This window comes from Zootermopsis nevadensis, unplaced genomic scaffold (genome assembly GCF_977971745.1).
Source record: "Zootermopsis nevadensis isolate Lab colony 2312 unplaced genomic scaffold, Znev_1.0 Znev_ptg000022l, whole genome shotgun sequence".
NCBI classification, from domain to species: Eukaryota; Metazoa; Arthropoda; class Insecta; order Blattodea; family Termopsidae; genus Zootermopsis; species Zootermopsis nevadensis.
This window is the reverse complement of record NW_028259154.1, coordinates 27500688-27517609: the sequence shown is the minus strand read 5'-3', so window position 1 is coordinate 27517609 and position 16922 is coordinate 27500688. Positions and strand designations below refer to the sequence as shown.

At 38.9% G+C, this 16922-nt stretch overlaps 1 protein-coding gene across 1 annotated transcript in view; it reads right to left on the bottom strand.

Annotated features, from left to right (window-relative positions):
* Positions 1-1952: 1952 nt before the first annotated feature.
* LOC147873076 (transcription-associated protein 1-like) overlaps positions 1953-16922 on the bottom strand; it is a 35861-nt gene continuing 20891 nt past the window's right edge. Inside the window, exon 10 of the mRNA XM_087353767.1 lies at positions 1953-2072. The gene's annotated coding sequence lies outside the window, so the exon portion shown is untranslated. The remainder of the gene's footprint in view (positions 2073-16922) is intronic.

The following is a 16922-nucleotide window of genomic DNA, read 5'->3' as shown; positions in this document are numbered from 1 at the left end:
TAGTAGTTTAACGTTAGTATACGATCCCTAACCTAACCTACCTACTAACCTAACCTACAACCTAACCTAACCTAACCTAACCTAACCTAACCTAACCCTAACCTAACCTAACCTAACCTAACCTAACCTAACCTAACCTAACCTAACCTAACCTAACCTAACCTAACCTAACCTAACCTAACCTAACCTAACCTAACCTAACCTAACCTAACCTAACCTAACCTAACCTACCAAACCTAACCTAACCTAACCTAACCTAACCTAACCCTAACCTAACCTACCTAACCTAACCTAACCTAACCTAACCTAACCTAACCTAACCTAACCTAACCTAACCTAACCTAACCTAACCTAACCTAACCTAACCTAACCTAACCTAACCTAACCTAACCTAACCTAACCTACCATACCTAACCTAACCTAACCTAACCTAACCTAACCTAACCTAACCTAACCTAACCTAACCTAACCTAACACTAACCTAACCTAACCTAACCTAACCTAACCTAACCTAACCTAACCTAACCTAACCTAACCTAACCTAACCTAACCTAACCTAACCTAACTAACCTAACCTAACCTAACCTAACCTAACCTAACCTAACCTAACCTAACCTAACCTAACCTAACCTAACCTAACCTAACCTAACCTAACCTAACCTAACCTAACCTAACCTAACCTAACCTAACCTAACCTAACCTAACCTAACCTAACCTAACCTAACCTAACCTAACCTAACCTAACCTAACCTAACCTAACCTAACCTAACCTAACCTAACCTAACCTAACCTAACCTAACCTAACCTGACCTGACCTGACCTGACCTGACCTGACCTGACCTGACCTGACCTGACCTGACCTGACCTGACCTGACCTGACCTGACCTGACCTGACCTGACCTGACCTGACCTGACCTGACCTGACCTGACCTGACCTGACCTGACCTGACCTGACCTGACCTGACCTGACCTGACCTGACCTGACCTGACCTGACCTGACCTGACCTGACCTGACCTGACCTGACCTGACCTGACCTGACCTGACCTGACCTGACCTGACCTGACCTGACCTGACCTGACCTGACCTGACCTGACCTGACCTGACCTGACCTGACCTGACCTGACCTGACCTGACCTGACCTGACCTGACCTGACCTGACCTGACCTGACCTGACCTGACCTGACCTGACCTGACCTGACCTGACCTGACCTGACCTGACCTGACCTGACCTGACCTGACCTGACCTGACCTGACCTGACCTGACCTGACCTGACCTGACCTGACCTGACCTGACCTGACCTGACCTGACCTCACCTAACCTGACCTAACCTAACCTAACCTAACCTTACCTAACCTAACCTAACCTTGTCCCAAGTCTTGAGAAGTTCTTGTCCCAAGTCTTGAGAAGTTCATGTCCCAAGTCTTGAGATGTCACTTGTCCCAAGTCTTGAGAAGTCCTTGTCCCAAGTCTTGAGAAGTCTTGATAAGTTCTTGTCCCAAGTCTTGAGAAGTCACTCGTCCCAAGTCTTGAGACGTTCTTGTCCCAAGTCTTGAGAAGTTCATGTCCCAAGTCTTGAGAATTCACTCGTCCCAAGTCTTGAGAAGTCACTCGTCCCAAGTCTTCAGAAGTTATTGTCCCAAGTATTGAGAAGTCACTCGTCCCAAGTGGCGTGAAACGCGAAGAAAACTAAGAAAAATCGAAATTTTCGAAAACAATTTGAATTCAGCTAAGATGGGTGAGGCACAGCCCTAAAAAAGCAGACAACACTTGGGACAAGAACTTCTCAAGACTTGATACAAGAACTTCTCAAGACTTGGGACAAGAACTTTTCAAGTTTTTCTTAGAATTTTCCGAACTTGTACCAAAAACTAAGTTTTTGGCAAAGTTCGAAGAAATTCTCAGTTCTACCTAGAGTGTATGGAAGGAATTCAGGATTCCTAAATGATAACATTATTCAAAATAAAAAAGTCTTTATTATGCAAAAAAATTCTGTTTGTACATCAGTTTACAAAATATAATTCATTCACTTATTTCATCTTCTTAATCTCGACTGGAAAAAAGTATCATCACCTGAACAAAATCAAAAAACAAACATTAATTTCAATCAAAGCAAATAAAATTAACTGAAAACAAAATAAATATATTCTGCGTAGGACTTCTCAAGACTTGGGACAAGTGACTTCTCAAGACTTGGGACAAGTGACTTCTCAAGACTTGGGACAAGGACTTCTCAAGACTTGGGACAAGGGACTTCTCAAGACTTGGGACAAGGGACTTCTCAAGACTTGGGACAAGAACTTCTCAAGACTTGGGACGAGTGACTTCTCAAAACTTGGAACGAGTGACTTCTCAAGACCTGGGACAAGTGACTTCTCAAGACTTGGGACAAGAACTTCTCAAGACTTGGGACAAGGACTTCTCAAGACTTGGGACAAGTGACTTCTCAAGACTTGGGAGTCTAGTCCTGATAAGGATGGGACAGGTCAAATTTAGAAGGAAAAATTTTCAAATTTTTCGAAAAATCAAAAAACGCTGCAAACCTTCTGAAATGCGCACAAAACCAAAAATTTTCGGAATATTCGGAAAAAAATTAAAAGTTGAAATTTTTCAAAAATTCTTAGTTTTGTGCGCTTTTTGGACGATTTGCTACGTTTTTCGATTTTTTGAAATTTTTCGAAAAAATTGAAATTTCTCAAAGGGGTACCCCTTTGAGAATTTTCAAAAATTTTCGAAATTTTAAAAAAATTAAAAACGACTGCAAATGGCGCGAAACGCGAAGAAAACTAAGAATTTTCGAAAAAAATTGAATTCAATTAAGACAGGTGAGGCACAGCCCTAAACAAGCAGACAAGACTTGGGACAATAACTTCTCAAGACTTGGGACGAGTGACTTGTCAAGACTTGGGACAAGAACTTCTCAAGACTTGGGACAAGAACTTCTCAAGACTTGGGACAACAACTTCTCAAGACTTGGGACAAGAACTTCTCAAGACTTGGGACAAGAACTTCTCAAGACTTGGGACAAGTGACTTCTCAAGACTTGGGACAAGAACTTCTCAAGACTTGGGACAAGAACTTCTCAAGACTTGGGACAAGTGACTTCTCAAGACTTGGGACAAGAACTTCTCAAGACTTGGGACAAGAACTTCTCAAGACTTGGGACAAGTGACTTCTCAAGACTTGGGACAAGTGACTTCTCAAGACTTGGGACAAGAACTTCTCAAGACTTGGGACAAGAACTTCTCAAGACTTGGGACAAGTGACTTCTCAAGACTTGGGACAAGAACTTCTCAAGACTTGGGACAAGAACTTCTCAAAACTTGGAACGAGTGACTTCTCAAGACCTGGGACAAGTGACTTCTCAAGACTTGGGACAAGAACTTCTCAAGACTTGGGACAAGGACTTCTCAAGACTTGGGACAAGTGACTTCTCAAGACTTGGGAGTCTAGTCCTGATAAGGATGGGACAGGTCAAATTTAGAAGGAAAAATTTTCAAATTTTTCGAAAAATCAAAAAACGCTGCAAACCTTCTGAAATGCGCACAAAACCAAAAATTTTCGGAATATTCGGAAAAAAATTAAAAGTTGAAATTTTTCAAAAATTCTTAGTTTTGTGCGCTTTTTGGACGATTTGCTACGTTTTTCGATTTTTTGAAATTTTTCGAAAAAATTGAAATTTCTCAAAGGGGTACCCCTTTGAGAATTTTCAAAAATTTTCGAAACTTTAAAAAAATTAAAAACGACTGCAAATGGCGCGAAACGCGAAGAAAACTAAGAATTTTCGAAAAAAATTGAATTCAATTAAGACAGGTGAGGCACAGCCCTAAACAAGCAGACAAGACTTGGGACAATAACTTCTCAACACTAGGGACTTGTCAAGACTTGGGACAAGAACTTCTCAAGACTTGGGACAAGAACTTCTCAAGACTTGGGACAACAACTTCTCAAGAATTGGGACAACAACTTCTCAAGACTTGGGACAAGAACTTCTCAAGACTTGGGACAAGTGACTTCTCAAGACTTGGGACAAGAACTTCTCAAGACTTGGGACAAGAACTTCTCAAGACTTGGGACAAGTGACTTCTCAAGACTTGGGACAAGAACTTCTCAAGACTTGGGACAAGAACTTCTCAAGACTTGGGACAAGTGACTTCTCAAGACTTGGGACAAGTGACTTCTCAAGACTTGGGACAAGAACTTCTCAAGACTTGGGACAAGAACTTCTCAAGACTTGGGACAAGTGACTTCTCAAGACTTGGGACAAGAACTTCTCAAGACTTGGGACAAGAACTTCTCAAAACTTGGAACGAGTGACTTCTCAAGACCTGGGACAAGTGACTTCTCAAGACTTGGGACAAGAACTTCTCAAGACTTGGGACAAGGACTTCTCAAGACTTGGGACAAGTGACTTCTCAAGACTTGGGTGTCTAGTCCTGATAGGGCTGGGACAGGTCAAATTTAGAAGGAAAAATTTTCAAATTTTTCGAAAAATGAAAAAACGCTGCAAACCTTCTGAAATGCGCACAAAACCAAAAATTTTCGGAAAATTCGGAAAAAAATTAAAAGTTGAAATTTTTCAAAAATTCTTAGTTTTGTGCGCTTTTTGGACGATTTGCCACGTTTTTCGATTTTTCGAAAAAATTGAAATTTCTCAAAGGGGTACCCCTTTGAGAATTTTCAAAATTTTTCGAAATTTTAAAAAAATTAAAAACGACTGCAAATGGCGTGAAACGCGAAGAAAACTAAGAATTTTCGAAAAAAATTGAATTCAGCTAAGACAGGTGAGGCACAGCCCTAAACAAGCAGACAAGACTTGGGACAAGTGACTTCTCAAGACTTGGGACAAGAACTTCTCAAGACTTGGGACAAGAACTTCTCAAGACTTGGGACAAGTGACTTCTCAAGACTTGCGACGAGTGACTTCTCAAGACTTGGGACAAGTGACTTCTCAAGACTTGGGACAAGAACTTCTCAAGACTTGGGACAAGGACTTCTCAAGACTTGGGACAAGTGACTTCTCAAGACTTGGGAGTCTAGTCCTGATAAGGATGGGACAGGTCAAATTTAGAAGGAAAAATTTTCAATTTTTTCGAAAAATCAAAAAACGCTGCAAACCTTCTGAAATGCGCACAAAACCAAAAATTTTCTGAAAATTCGGAAAAAAATTAAAAGTTGAAATTTTTCAAAAATTCTTAGTTTTGTGCGCTTTTTGGACGATTTGCCACGTTTTTCGATTTTTCGAAATTTTTGGAAAAAATTGAAATTTCTCAAAGGGGTACCCCTTTGAGAATTTTCAAAAATTTTCGAAATTTTAAAAAAATTAAAAACGACTGCAAATGGCGTGAAACGCGAAGAAAACTAAGAATTTTCGAAAAAAATTGAATTCAGCTAAGACTGGTGAGGCACAGCCCTAAACAAGCAGACAAGACTTGGGACAATAACTTCTCAAGACTTGGGACAAGGACTTCTCAAGACTTGGGACAAGAACTTCTCAAGACTTGGGACAAGAACTTCTCAAGACTTGGGACAAGAACTTCTCAAGACTTGGGACGAGTGACTTCTCAAGACTTAGGACAAGTGACTTCTCAAGACTTGGGACAAGAACTTCTCAAGACAAGTGACTTCTCAACACTTGGGACAAGAACTTCTTAAGACTTGGGACGAGTGACTTCTCAAGACTTGGGACGAGTGACTTCTCAAGACTTGGGACAAGTGACTTCTCAAGACTTGGGACAAGAACTTCTCAAGACTTGGGACAAGGACTTCTCAAGACTTGGGACAAGTGACTTCTCAAGACTTGGGAGTCTAGTCCTGATAAGGATGGGACAGGTCAAATTTAGAAGGAAAAATTTTCAAATTTTTAGAAAAATCAAAAAAACGCTGCAAACCTTCTGAAATGCGCAAAAAAACCAAAAATTTTCTGAAAATTCGGAAAAAAATTAAAAGTTGAAATTTTTCAAAAATTCTTAGTTTTGTGCGCTTTTTGGACGATTTGCCACGTTTTTCGATTTTTCGAAATTTTTGGAAAAAATTGAAATTTCTCAAAGGGGTACCCCTTTGAGAATTTTCAAAAATTTTCGAAATTTTAAAAAAATTAAAAACGACTGCAAATGGCGTGAAACGCGAAGAAAACTAAGAATTTTCGAAAAAAATTGAATTCAGCTAAGACTGGTGAGGCACAGCCCTAAACAAGCAGACAAGACTTGGGACAATAACTTCTCAAGACTTGGGACAAGGACTTCTCAAGACTTGGGACAAGAACTTCTCAAGACTTGGGACAAGTGACTTCTCAAGACTTGGGACAAGAACTTCTCAAGACTTGGGACAAGAACTTCTCAAGACTTGGGACAAGTGACTTCTCAAGACTTGGGACAAGTGACTTCTCAAGACTTGGGACAAGAACTTCTCAAGACTTGGGACAAGAACTTCTCAAGACTTGGGACAAGTGACTTCTCAAGACTTGGGACAAGAACTTCTCAAGACTTGGGACAAGAACTTCTCAAAACTTGGAACGAGTGACTTCTCAAGACCTGGGACAAGTGACTTCTCAAGACTTGGGACAAGAACTTCTCAAGACTTGGGACAAGGACTTCTCAAGACTTGGGACAAGTGACTTCTCAAGACTTGGGAGTCTAGTCCTGATAAGGATGGGACAGGTCAAATTTAGAAGGAAAAATTTTCAATTTTTTCGAAAAATCAAAAAACGCTGCAAACCTTCTGAAATGCGCACAAAACCAAAAATTTTCGGAATATTCGGAAAAAAATTAAAAGTTGAAATTTTTCAAAAATTCTTAGTTTTGTGCGCTTTTTGGACGATTTGCTACGTTTTTCGATTTTTTGAAATTTTTCGAAAAAATTGAAATTTCTCAAAGGGGTACCCCTTTGAGAATTTTCAAAAATTTTCGAAACTTTAAAAAAATTAAAAACGACTGCAAATGGCGCGAAACGCGAAGAAAACTAAGAATTTTCGAAAAAAATTGAATTCAATTAAGACAGGTGAGGCACAGCCCTAAACAAGCAGACAAGACTTGGGACAATAACTTCTCAACACTAGGGACTTGTCAAGACTTGGGACAAGAACTTCTCAAGACTTGGGACAAGAACTTCTCAAGACTTGGGACAACAACTTCTCAAGAATTGGGACAACTTCTCAAGACTTGGGACAAGAACTTCTCAAGACTTGGGACAAGTGACTTCTCAAGACTTGGGACAAGAACTTCTCAAGACTTGGGACAAGAACTTCTCAAGACTTGGGACAAGTGACTTCTCAAGACTTGGGACAAGAACTTCTCAAGACTTGGGACAAGAACTTCTCAAGACTTGGGACAAGTGACTTCTCAAGACTTGGGACAAGTGACTTCTCAAGACTTGGGACAAGAACTTCTCAAGACTTGGGACAAGAACTTCTCAAGACTTGGGACAAGTGACTTCTCAAGACTTGGGACAAGAACTTCTCAAGACTTGGGACAAGAACTTCTCAAAACTTGGAACGAGTGACTTCTCAAGACCTGGGACAAGTGACTTCTCAAGACTTGGGACAAGAACTTCTCAAGACTTGGGACAAGAACTTCTCAAGACTTGGGACAAGGACTTCTCAAGACTTGGGACAAGTGACTTCTCAAGACTTGGGAGTCTAGTCCTGATAAGGATGGGACAGGTCAAATTTAGAAGGAAAAATTTTCAAATTTTTCGAAAAATGAAAAAACGCTGCAAACCTTCTGAAATGCGCACAAAACCAAAAATTTTCGGAAAATTCGGAAAAAAATTAAAAGTTGAAATTTTTCAAAAATTCTTAGTTTTGTGCGCTTTTTGGACGATTTGCCACGTTTTTCGATTTTTCGAAAAAATTGAAATTTCTCAAAGGGGTACCCCTTTGAGAATTTTCAAAATTTTTCGAAATTTTAAAAAAATTAAAAACGACTGCAAATGGCGTGAAACGCGAAGAAAACTAAGAATTTTCGAAAAAAATTGAATTCAGCTAAGACAGGTGAGGCACAGCCCTAAACAAGCAGACAAGACTTGGGACAAGTGACTTCTCAAGACTTGGGACAAGAACTTCTCAAGACTTGGGACAAGAACTTCTCAAGACTTGGGACAAGTGACTTCTCAAGACTTGCGACGAGTGACTTCTCAAGACTTGGGACAAGTGACTTCTCAAGACTTGGGACAAGAACTTCTCAAGACTTGGGACAAGGACTTCTCAAGACTTCGGACAAGTGACTTCTCAAGACTTGGGAGTCTAGTCCTGATAAGGATGGGACAGGTCAAATTTAGAAGGAAAAATTTTCAATTTTTTCGAAAAATCAAAAAACGCTGCAAACCTTCTGAAATGCGCACAAAACCAAAAATTTTCTGAAAATTCGGAAAAAAATTAAAAGTTGAAATTTTTCAAAAATTCTTAGTTTTGTGCGCTTTTTGGACGATTTGCCACGTTTTTCGATTTTTCGAAATTTTTGGAAAAAATTGAAATTTCTCAAAGGGGTACCCCTTTGAGAATTTTCAAAAATTTTCGAAATTTTAAAAAAATTAAAAACGACTGCAAATGGCGTGAAACGCGAAGAAAACTAAGAATTTTCGAAAAAAATTGAATTCAGCTAAGACTGGTGAGGCACAGCCCTAAACAAGCAGACAAGACTTGGGACAATAACTTCTCAAGACTTGGGACAAGGACTTCTCAAGACTTGGGACAAGAACTTCTCAAGACTTGGGACAAGTGACTTCTCAAGACTTGGGACAAGAACTTCTCAAGACTTGGGACAAGAACTTCTCAAGACTTGGGACAAGTGACTTCTCAAGACTTGGGACAAGAACTTCTCAAGACTTGGGACAAGTGACTTCTCAACACTTGGGACAAGAACTTCTTAAGACTTGGGACGAGTGACTTCTCAAGACTTGGGACGAGTGACTTCTCAAGACTTGGGACAAGTGACTTCTCAAGACTTGGGACAAGAACTTCTCAAGACTTGGGACAAGGACTTCTCAAGACTTGGGACAAGTGACTTCTCAAGACTTGGGAGTCTAGTCCTGATAAGGATGGGACAGGTCAAATTTAGAAGGAAAAATTTTCAAATTTTTAGAAAAATCAAAAAAACGCTGCAAACCTTCTGAAATGCGCACAAAACCAAAGATTTTCTGAAAATTCGGGAAAAAATTAAAAGTTGAAATTTTTCAAAAATTCTTAGTTTTGTGCGCTTTTTGGACGATTTGCCACGTTTTTCGATTTTTCGAAATTTTTGGAAAAAATTGAAATTTCTCAAAGGGGTACCCCTTTGAGAATTTTCAAAAATTTTCAAAATTTTAAAAAAATTAAAAACGACTGCAAATGGCGCGAAACGCGAAGAAAACTAAGAATTTTCGAAAAAATTTGAATTCAGCTAAGACAGGTGAGGCACAGCCCTAAACAAGCAGACAAGACTTGGGACAATAACTTCTCAAGACTTGGGACAAGTGACTTCTCAAGACTTGGGACAAGAACTTCTCAAGACTTGGGACAAGAACTTCTCAAGACTTGGGACGAGTGACTTCTCAAGACTTGGGACAAGTGACTTCTCAAGACTTGGGTGTCTAGTCCTGATAGGGCTGGGACAGGTCAAATTTAGAAGGAAAAATTTTCAAATTTTTCGAAAAATGAAAAAACGCTGCAAACCTTCTGAAATGCGCACAAAACCAAAAATTTTCGGAAAATTCGGAAAAAAATTAAAAGTTGAAATTTTTCAAAAATTCTTAGTTTTGTGCGCTTTTTGGACGATTTGCCACGTTTTTCTATTTTTCGAAAAAATTGAAATTTCTCAAAGGGGTACCCCTTTGAGAATTTTCAAAATTTTTCGAAATTTTAAAAAAATTAAAAACGACTGCAAATGGCGTGAAACGCGAAGAAAACTAAGAATTTTCGAAAAAATTGAATTCAGCTAAGACAGGTGAGGCACAGCCCTAAACAAGCAGACAAGACTTGGGACAAGGACTTCTCAAGACTTGGGACAAGAACTTCTCAAGACTTGGGACAAGAACTTCTCAAGACTTGGGACGAGTGACTCTCAAGACTTAGGACAAGTGACTTCTCAAGACTTGGGACAAGAACTTCTCAAGACTTGGGACAAGTGAATTCTCAACACTTGGGACAAGAACTTCTTAAGACTTGGGGCGAGTGACTTCTCAAGACTTGGGACGAGTGACTTCTCAAGACTTGGGACAAGTGACTTCTCAAGACTTGGGACAAGAACTTCTCAAGACTTGGGACAAGGACTTCTCAAGACTTGGGACAAGTGACTTCTCAAGACTTGGGAGTCTAGTCCTGATAAGGATGGGACAGGTCAAATTTAGAAGGAAAAATTTTCAATTTTTTCGAAAAATCAAAAAACGCTGCAAACCTTCTGAAATGCGCACAAAACCAAAAATTTTCTGAAAATTCGGAAAAAAATTAAAAGTTGAAATTTTTCAAAAATTCTTAGTTTTGTGCGCTTTTTGGACGATTTGCCACGTTTTTCGATTTTTCGAAATTTTTGGAAAAAATTGAAATTTCTCAAAGGGGTACCCCTTTGAGAATTTTCAAAAATTTTCGAAATTTTAAAAAAATTAAAAACGACTGCAAATGGCGTGAAACGCGAAGAAAACTAAGAATTTTCGAAAAAAATTGAATTCAGCTAAGACTGGTGAGGCACAGCCCTAAACAAGCAGACAAGACTTGGGACAATAACTTCTCAAGACTTGGGACAAGGACTTCTCAAGACTTGGGACAAGAACTTCTCAAGACTTGGGACAAGAACTTCTCAAGACTTGGGACAAGAACTTCTCAAGACTTGGGACGAGTGACTTCTCAAGACTTAGGACAAGTGACTTCTCAAGACTTGGGACAAGAACTTCTCAAGACTTGGGACAAGTGACTTCTCAACACTTGGGACAAGAACTTCTTAAGACTTGGGACGAGTGACTTCTCAAGACTTGGGACGAGTGACTTCTCAAGACTTGGGACAAGTGACTTCTCAAGACTTGGGACAAGAACTTCTCAAGACTTGGGACAAGTGACTTCTCAACACTTGGGACAAGAACTTCTCAAGACTTGGGACAAGAACTTCTCAAGACTTGGGACGAGTGACTTCTCAAGACTTGGGACAAGTGACTTCTCAAGACTTGGGTGTCTAGTCCTGATAGGGCTGGGACAGGTCAAATTTAGAAGGAAAAATTTTCAAATTTTTCGAAAAATCAAAAAACGCTGCAAACCTTCTGAAATGCGCACAAAACCAAAAATTTTCGGAAAATTCGGAAAAAAATTAAAAGTTGAAATTTTTCAAAAATTCTTAGTTTTGTGCGCTTTTTGGACGATTTGTCACGTTTTTCGATTTTTCGAAAAAATTGAAATTTCTCAAAGGGGTACCCCTTTGAGAATTTTCAAAATGTTTCGAAATTTTAAAAAAATTAAAAACGACTGCAAATGGCGTGAAACGCGAAGAAAACTAAGAATTTTCGAAAAAATTTGAATTCTGCTAAGACGGGTGAGGCACAGCCCTAAACAAGCAGACAAGACTTGGGACAAGAACTTCTCAAGACTTGGGACAAGTGACTTCTCAAGACTTGGGACAAGAACTTCTCAAGACTTAAAACGAGTGACTTCTCAAGACTTGGGACAAGTGACTTCTCAAGACTTGGGACAAGAACTTCTCAAGACTTGGGACGAGTGACTTCTCAAGACTTGCGACGAGTGACTTCTCAAGACTTGGGACAAGTGACTTCTCAAGACTTGGGACAAGAACTTCTCAAGACTTGGGACAAGGACTTCTCAAGACTTGGGACAAGTGACTTCTCAAGACTTGGGAGTCTAGTCCTGATAAGGATGGGACAGGTCAAATTTAGAAGGAAAAATTTTCAATTTTTTCGAAAAATCAAAAAACGCTGCAAACCTTCTGAAATGCGCACAAAACCAAAAATTTTCTGAAAATTCGGAAAAAAATTAAAAGTTGAAATTTTTCAAAAATTCTTAGTTTTGTGCGCTTTTTGGACGATTTGCCACGTTTTTCGATTTTTCGAAATTTTAAAAAAATTAAAAACTACTGCAAATGGCGTGAAACGCGAAGAAAACTAAGAATTTTCGAAAAAAATTGAATTCAGCTAAGACTGGTGAGGCACAGCCCTAAACAAGCAGACAAGACTTGGGACAATAACTTCTCAAGACTTGGGACAAGGACTTCTCAAGACTTGGGACAAGAACTTCTCAAGACTTGGGACAAGAACTTCTCAAGACTTGGGACAAGAACTTCTCAAGACTTGGGACGAGTGACTTCTCAAGACTTAGGACAAGTGACTTCTCAAGACTTGGGACAAGAACTTCTCAAGACTTGGGACAAGTGACTTCTCAACACTTGGGACAAGAACTTCTTAAGACTTGGGACGAGTGACTTCTCAAGACTTGGGACGAGTGACTTCTCAAGACTTGGGACAAGTGACTTCTCAAGACTTGGGACAAGAACTTCTCAAGACTTGGGACAAGGACTTCTCAAGACTTGGGACAAGTGACTTCTCAAGACTTGGGAGTCTAGTCCTGATAAGGATGGGACAGGTCAAATTTAGAAGGAAAAATTTTCAAATTTTTCGAAAAATCAAAAAAACGCTGCAAACCTTCTGAAATGCGCACAAAACCAAAAATTTTCTGAAAATTCGGAAAAAAATTAAAAGTTGAAATTTTTCAAAAATTCTTAGTTTTGTGCGCTTTTTGGACGATTTGCCACGTTTTTCGATTTTTCGAAATTTTTGGAAAAAATTGAAATTTCTCAAAGGGGTACCCCTTTGAGAATTTTCAAAAATTTTCAAAATTTTAAAAAAATTAAAAACGACTGCAAATGGCGCGAAACGCGAAGAAAACTAAGAATTTTCGAAAAAATTTGAATTCAGCTAAGACAGGTGAGGCACAGCCCTAAACAAGCAGACAAGACTTGGGACAATAACTTCTCAAGACTTGGGACAAGTGACTTCTCAAGACTTGGGACAAGAACTTCTCAAGACTTGGGACAAGAACTTCTCAAGACTTGGGACGAGTGACTTCTCAAGACTTGGGACAAGTGACTTCTCAAGACTTGGGTGTCTAGTCCTGATAGGGCTGGGACAGGTCAAATTTAGAAGGAAAAATTTTCAAATTTTTCGAAAAATGAAAAAACGCTGCAAACCTTCTGAAATGCGCACAAAACCAAAAATTTTCGGAAAATTCGGAAAAAAATTAAAAGTTGAAATTTTTCAAAAATTCTTAGTTTTGTGCGCTTTTTGGACGATTTGCCACGTTTTTCGATTTTTCGAAATTTTTGGAAAAAATTGAAATTTCTCAAAGGGGTACCCCTTTGAGAATTTTCAAAAATTTTCGAAATTTTAAAAAAATTAAAAACGACTGCAAATGGCGTGAAACGCGAAGAAAACTAAGAATTTTCGAAAAAATTTGAATTCAGCTAAGACAGGTGAGGCACAGCCCTAAACAAGCAGACAAGACTTGGGACAATAACTTCTCAAGACTTGGGACAAGTGACTTCTCAAGACTTGGGACAAGAACTTCTCAAGACTTGGGACAAGAACTTCTCAAGACTTGGGACGAGTGACTTCTCAAGACTTGGGACAAGTGACTTCTCAAGACTTGGGTGTCTAGTCCTGATAGGGCTGGGACAGGTCAAATTTAGAAGGAAAAATTTTCAAATTTTTCGAAAAATGAAAAAACGCTGCAAACCTTCTGAAATGCGCACAAAACCAAAAATTTTCGGAAAATTCGGAAAAAAATTAAAAGTTGAAATTTTTCAAAAATTCTTAGTTTTGTGCGCTTTTTGGACGATTTGCCACGTTTTTCTATTTTTCGAAAAAATTGAAATTTCTCAAAGGGGTACCCCTTTGAGAATTTTCAAAATTTTTCGAAATTTTAAAAAAATTAAAAACGACTGCAAATGGCGTGAAACGCGAAGAAAACTAAGAATTTTCGAAAAAATTGAATTCAGCTAAGACAGGTGAGGCACAGCCCTAAACAAGCAGACAAGACTTGGGACAAGGACTTCTCAAGACTTGGGACAAGAACTTCTCAAGACTTGGGACAAGAACTTCTCAAGACTTGGGACGAGTGACTCTCAAGACTTAGGACAAGTGACTTCTCAAGACTTGGGACAAGAACTTCTCAAGACTTGGGACAAGAACTTCTCAAGACTTGGGACAAGGACTTCTCAAGACTTGGGACAAGTGACTTCTCAAGACTTGGGAGTCTAGTCCTGATAAGGATGGGACAGGTCAAATTTAGAAGGAAAAATTTTCAATTTTTTCGAAAAATCAAAAAACGCTGCAAACCTTCTGAAATGCGCACAAAACCAAAAATTTTCTGAAAATTCGGAAAAAAATTAAAAGTTGAAATTTTTCAAAAATTCTTAGTTTTGTGCGCTTTTTGGACGATTTGCCACGTTTTTCGATTTTTCGAAATTTTTGGAAAAAATTGAAATTTCTCAAAGGGGTACCCCTTTGAGAATTTTCAAAAATTTTCGAAATTTTAAAAAAATTAAAAACGACTGCAAATGGCGTGAAACGCGAAGAAAACTAAGAATTTTCGAAAAAAATTGAATTCAGCTAAGACTGGTGAGGCACAGCCCTAAACAAGCAGACAAGACTTGGGACAATAACTTCTCAAGACTTGGGACAAGGACTTCTCAAGACTTGGGACAAGAACTTCTCAAGACTTGGGACAAGAACTTCTCAAGACTTGGGACAAGAACTTCTCAAGACTTGGGACGAGTGACTTCTCAAGACTTAGGACAAGTGACTTCTCAAGACTTGGGACAAGAACTTCTCAAGACTTGGGACAAGTGACTTCTCAACACTTGGGACAAGAACTTCTTAAGACTTGGGACGAGTGACTTCTCAAGACTTGGGACGAGTGACTTCTCAAGACTTGGGACAAGTGACTTCTCAAGACTTGGGACAAGAACTTCTCAAGACTTGGGACAAGTGACTTCTCAACACTTGGGACAAGAACTTCTCAAGACTTGGGACAAGAACTTCTCAAGACTTGGGACGAGTGACTTCTCAAGACTTGGGACAAGTGACTTCTCAAGACTTGGGTGTCTAGTCCTGATAGGGCTGGGACAGGTCAAATTTAGAAGGAAAAATTTTCAAATTTTTCGAAAAATCAAAAAACGCTGCAAACCTTCTGAAATGCGCACAAAACCAAAAATTTTCGGAAAATTCGGAAAAAAATTAAAAGTTGAAATTTTTCAAAAATTCTTAGTTTTGTGCGCTTTTTGGACGATTTGTCACGTTTTTCGATTTTTCGAAAAAATTGAAATTTCTCAAAGGGGTACCCCTTTGAGAATTTTCAAAATGTTTCGAAATTTTAAAAAAATTAAAAACGACTGCAAATGGCGTGAAACGCGAAGAAAACTAAGAATTTTCGAAAAAATTTGAATTCTGCTAAGACGGGTGAGGCACAGCCCTAAACAAGCAGACAAGACTTGGGACAAGAACTTCTCAAGACTTGGGACAAGTGACTTCTCAAGACTTGGGACAAGAACTTCTCAAGACTTAAAACGAGTGACTTCTCAAGACTTGGGACAAGTGACTTCTCAAGACTTGGGACAAGAACTTCTCAAGACTTGGGACGAGTGACTTCTCAAGACTTGCGACGAGTGACTTCTCAAGACTTGGGACAAGTGACTTCTCAAGACTTGGGACAAGAACTTCTCAAGACTTGGGACAAGGACTTCTCAAGACTTGGGACAAGTGACTTCTCAAGACTTGGGAGTCTAGTCCTGATAAGGATGGGACAGGTCAAATTTAGAAGGAAAAATTTTCAATTTTTTCGAAAAATCAAAAAACGCTGCAAACCTTCTGAAATGCGCACAAAACCAAAAATTTTCTGAAAATTCGGAAAAAAATTAAAAGTTGAAATTTTTCAAAAATTCTTAGTTTTGTGCGCTTTTTGGACGATTTGCCACGTTTTTCGATTTTTCGAAATTTTAAAAAAATTAAAAACTACTGCAAATGGCGTGAAACGCGAAGAAAACTAAGAATTTTCGAAAAAAATTGAATTCAGCTAAGACTGGTGAGGCACAGCCCTAAACAAGCAGACAAGACTTGGGACAATAACTTCTCAAGACTTGGGACAAGGACTTCTCAAGACTTGGGACAAGAACTTCTCAAGACTTGGGACAAGAACTTCTCAAGACTTGGGACAAGAACTTCTCAAGACTTGGGACGAGTGACTTCTCAAGACTTAGGACAAGTGACTTCTCAAGACTTGGGACAAGAACTTCTCAAGACTTGGGACAAGTGACTTCTCAACACTTGGGACAAGAACTTCTTAAGACTTGGGACGAGTGACTTCTCAAGACTTGGGACGAGTGACTTCTCAAGACTTGGGACAAGTGACTTCTCAAGACTTGGGACAAGAACTTCTCAAGACTTGGGACAAGGACTTCTCAAGACTTGGGACAAGTGACTTCTCAAGACTTGGGAGTCTAGTCCTGATAAGGATGGGACAGGTCAAATTTAGAAGGAAAAATTTTCAAATTTTTCGAAAAATCAAAAAAACGCTGCAAACCTTCTGAAATGCGCACAAAACCAAAAATTTTCTGAAAATTCGGAAAAAAATTAAAAGTTGAAATTTTTCAAAAATTCTTAGTTTTGTGCGCTTTTTGGACGATTTGCCACGTTTTTCGATTTTTCGAAATTTTTGGAAAAAATTGAAATTTCTCAAAGGGGTACCCCTTTGAGAATTTTCAAAAATTTTCAAAATTTTAAAAAAATTAAAAACGACTGCAAATGGCGCGAAACGCGAAGAAAACTAAGAATTTTCGAAAAAATTTGAATTCAGCTAAGACAGGTGAGGCACAGCCCTAAACAAGCAGACAAGACTTGGGACAATAACTTCTCAAGACTTGGGACAAGTGACTTCTCAAGACTTGGGACAAGAACTTC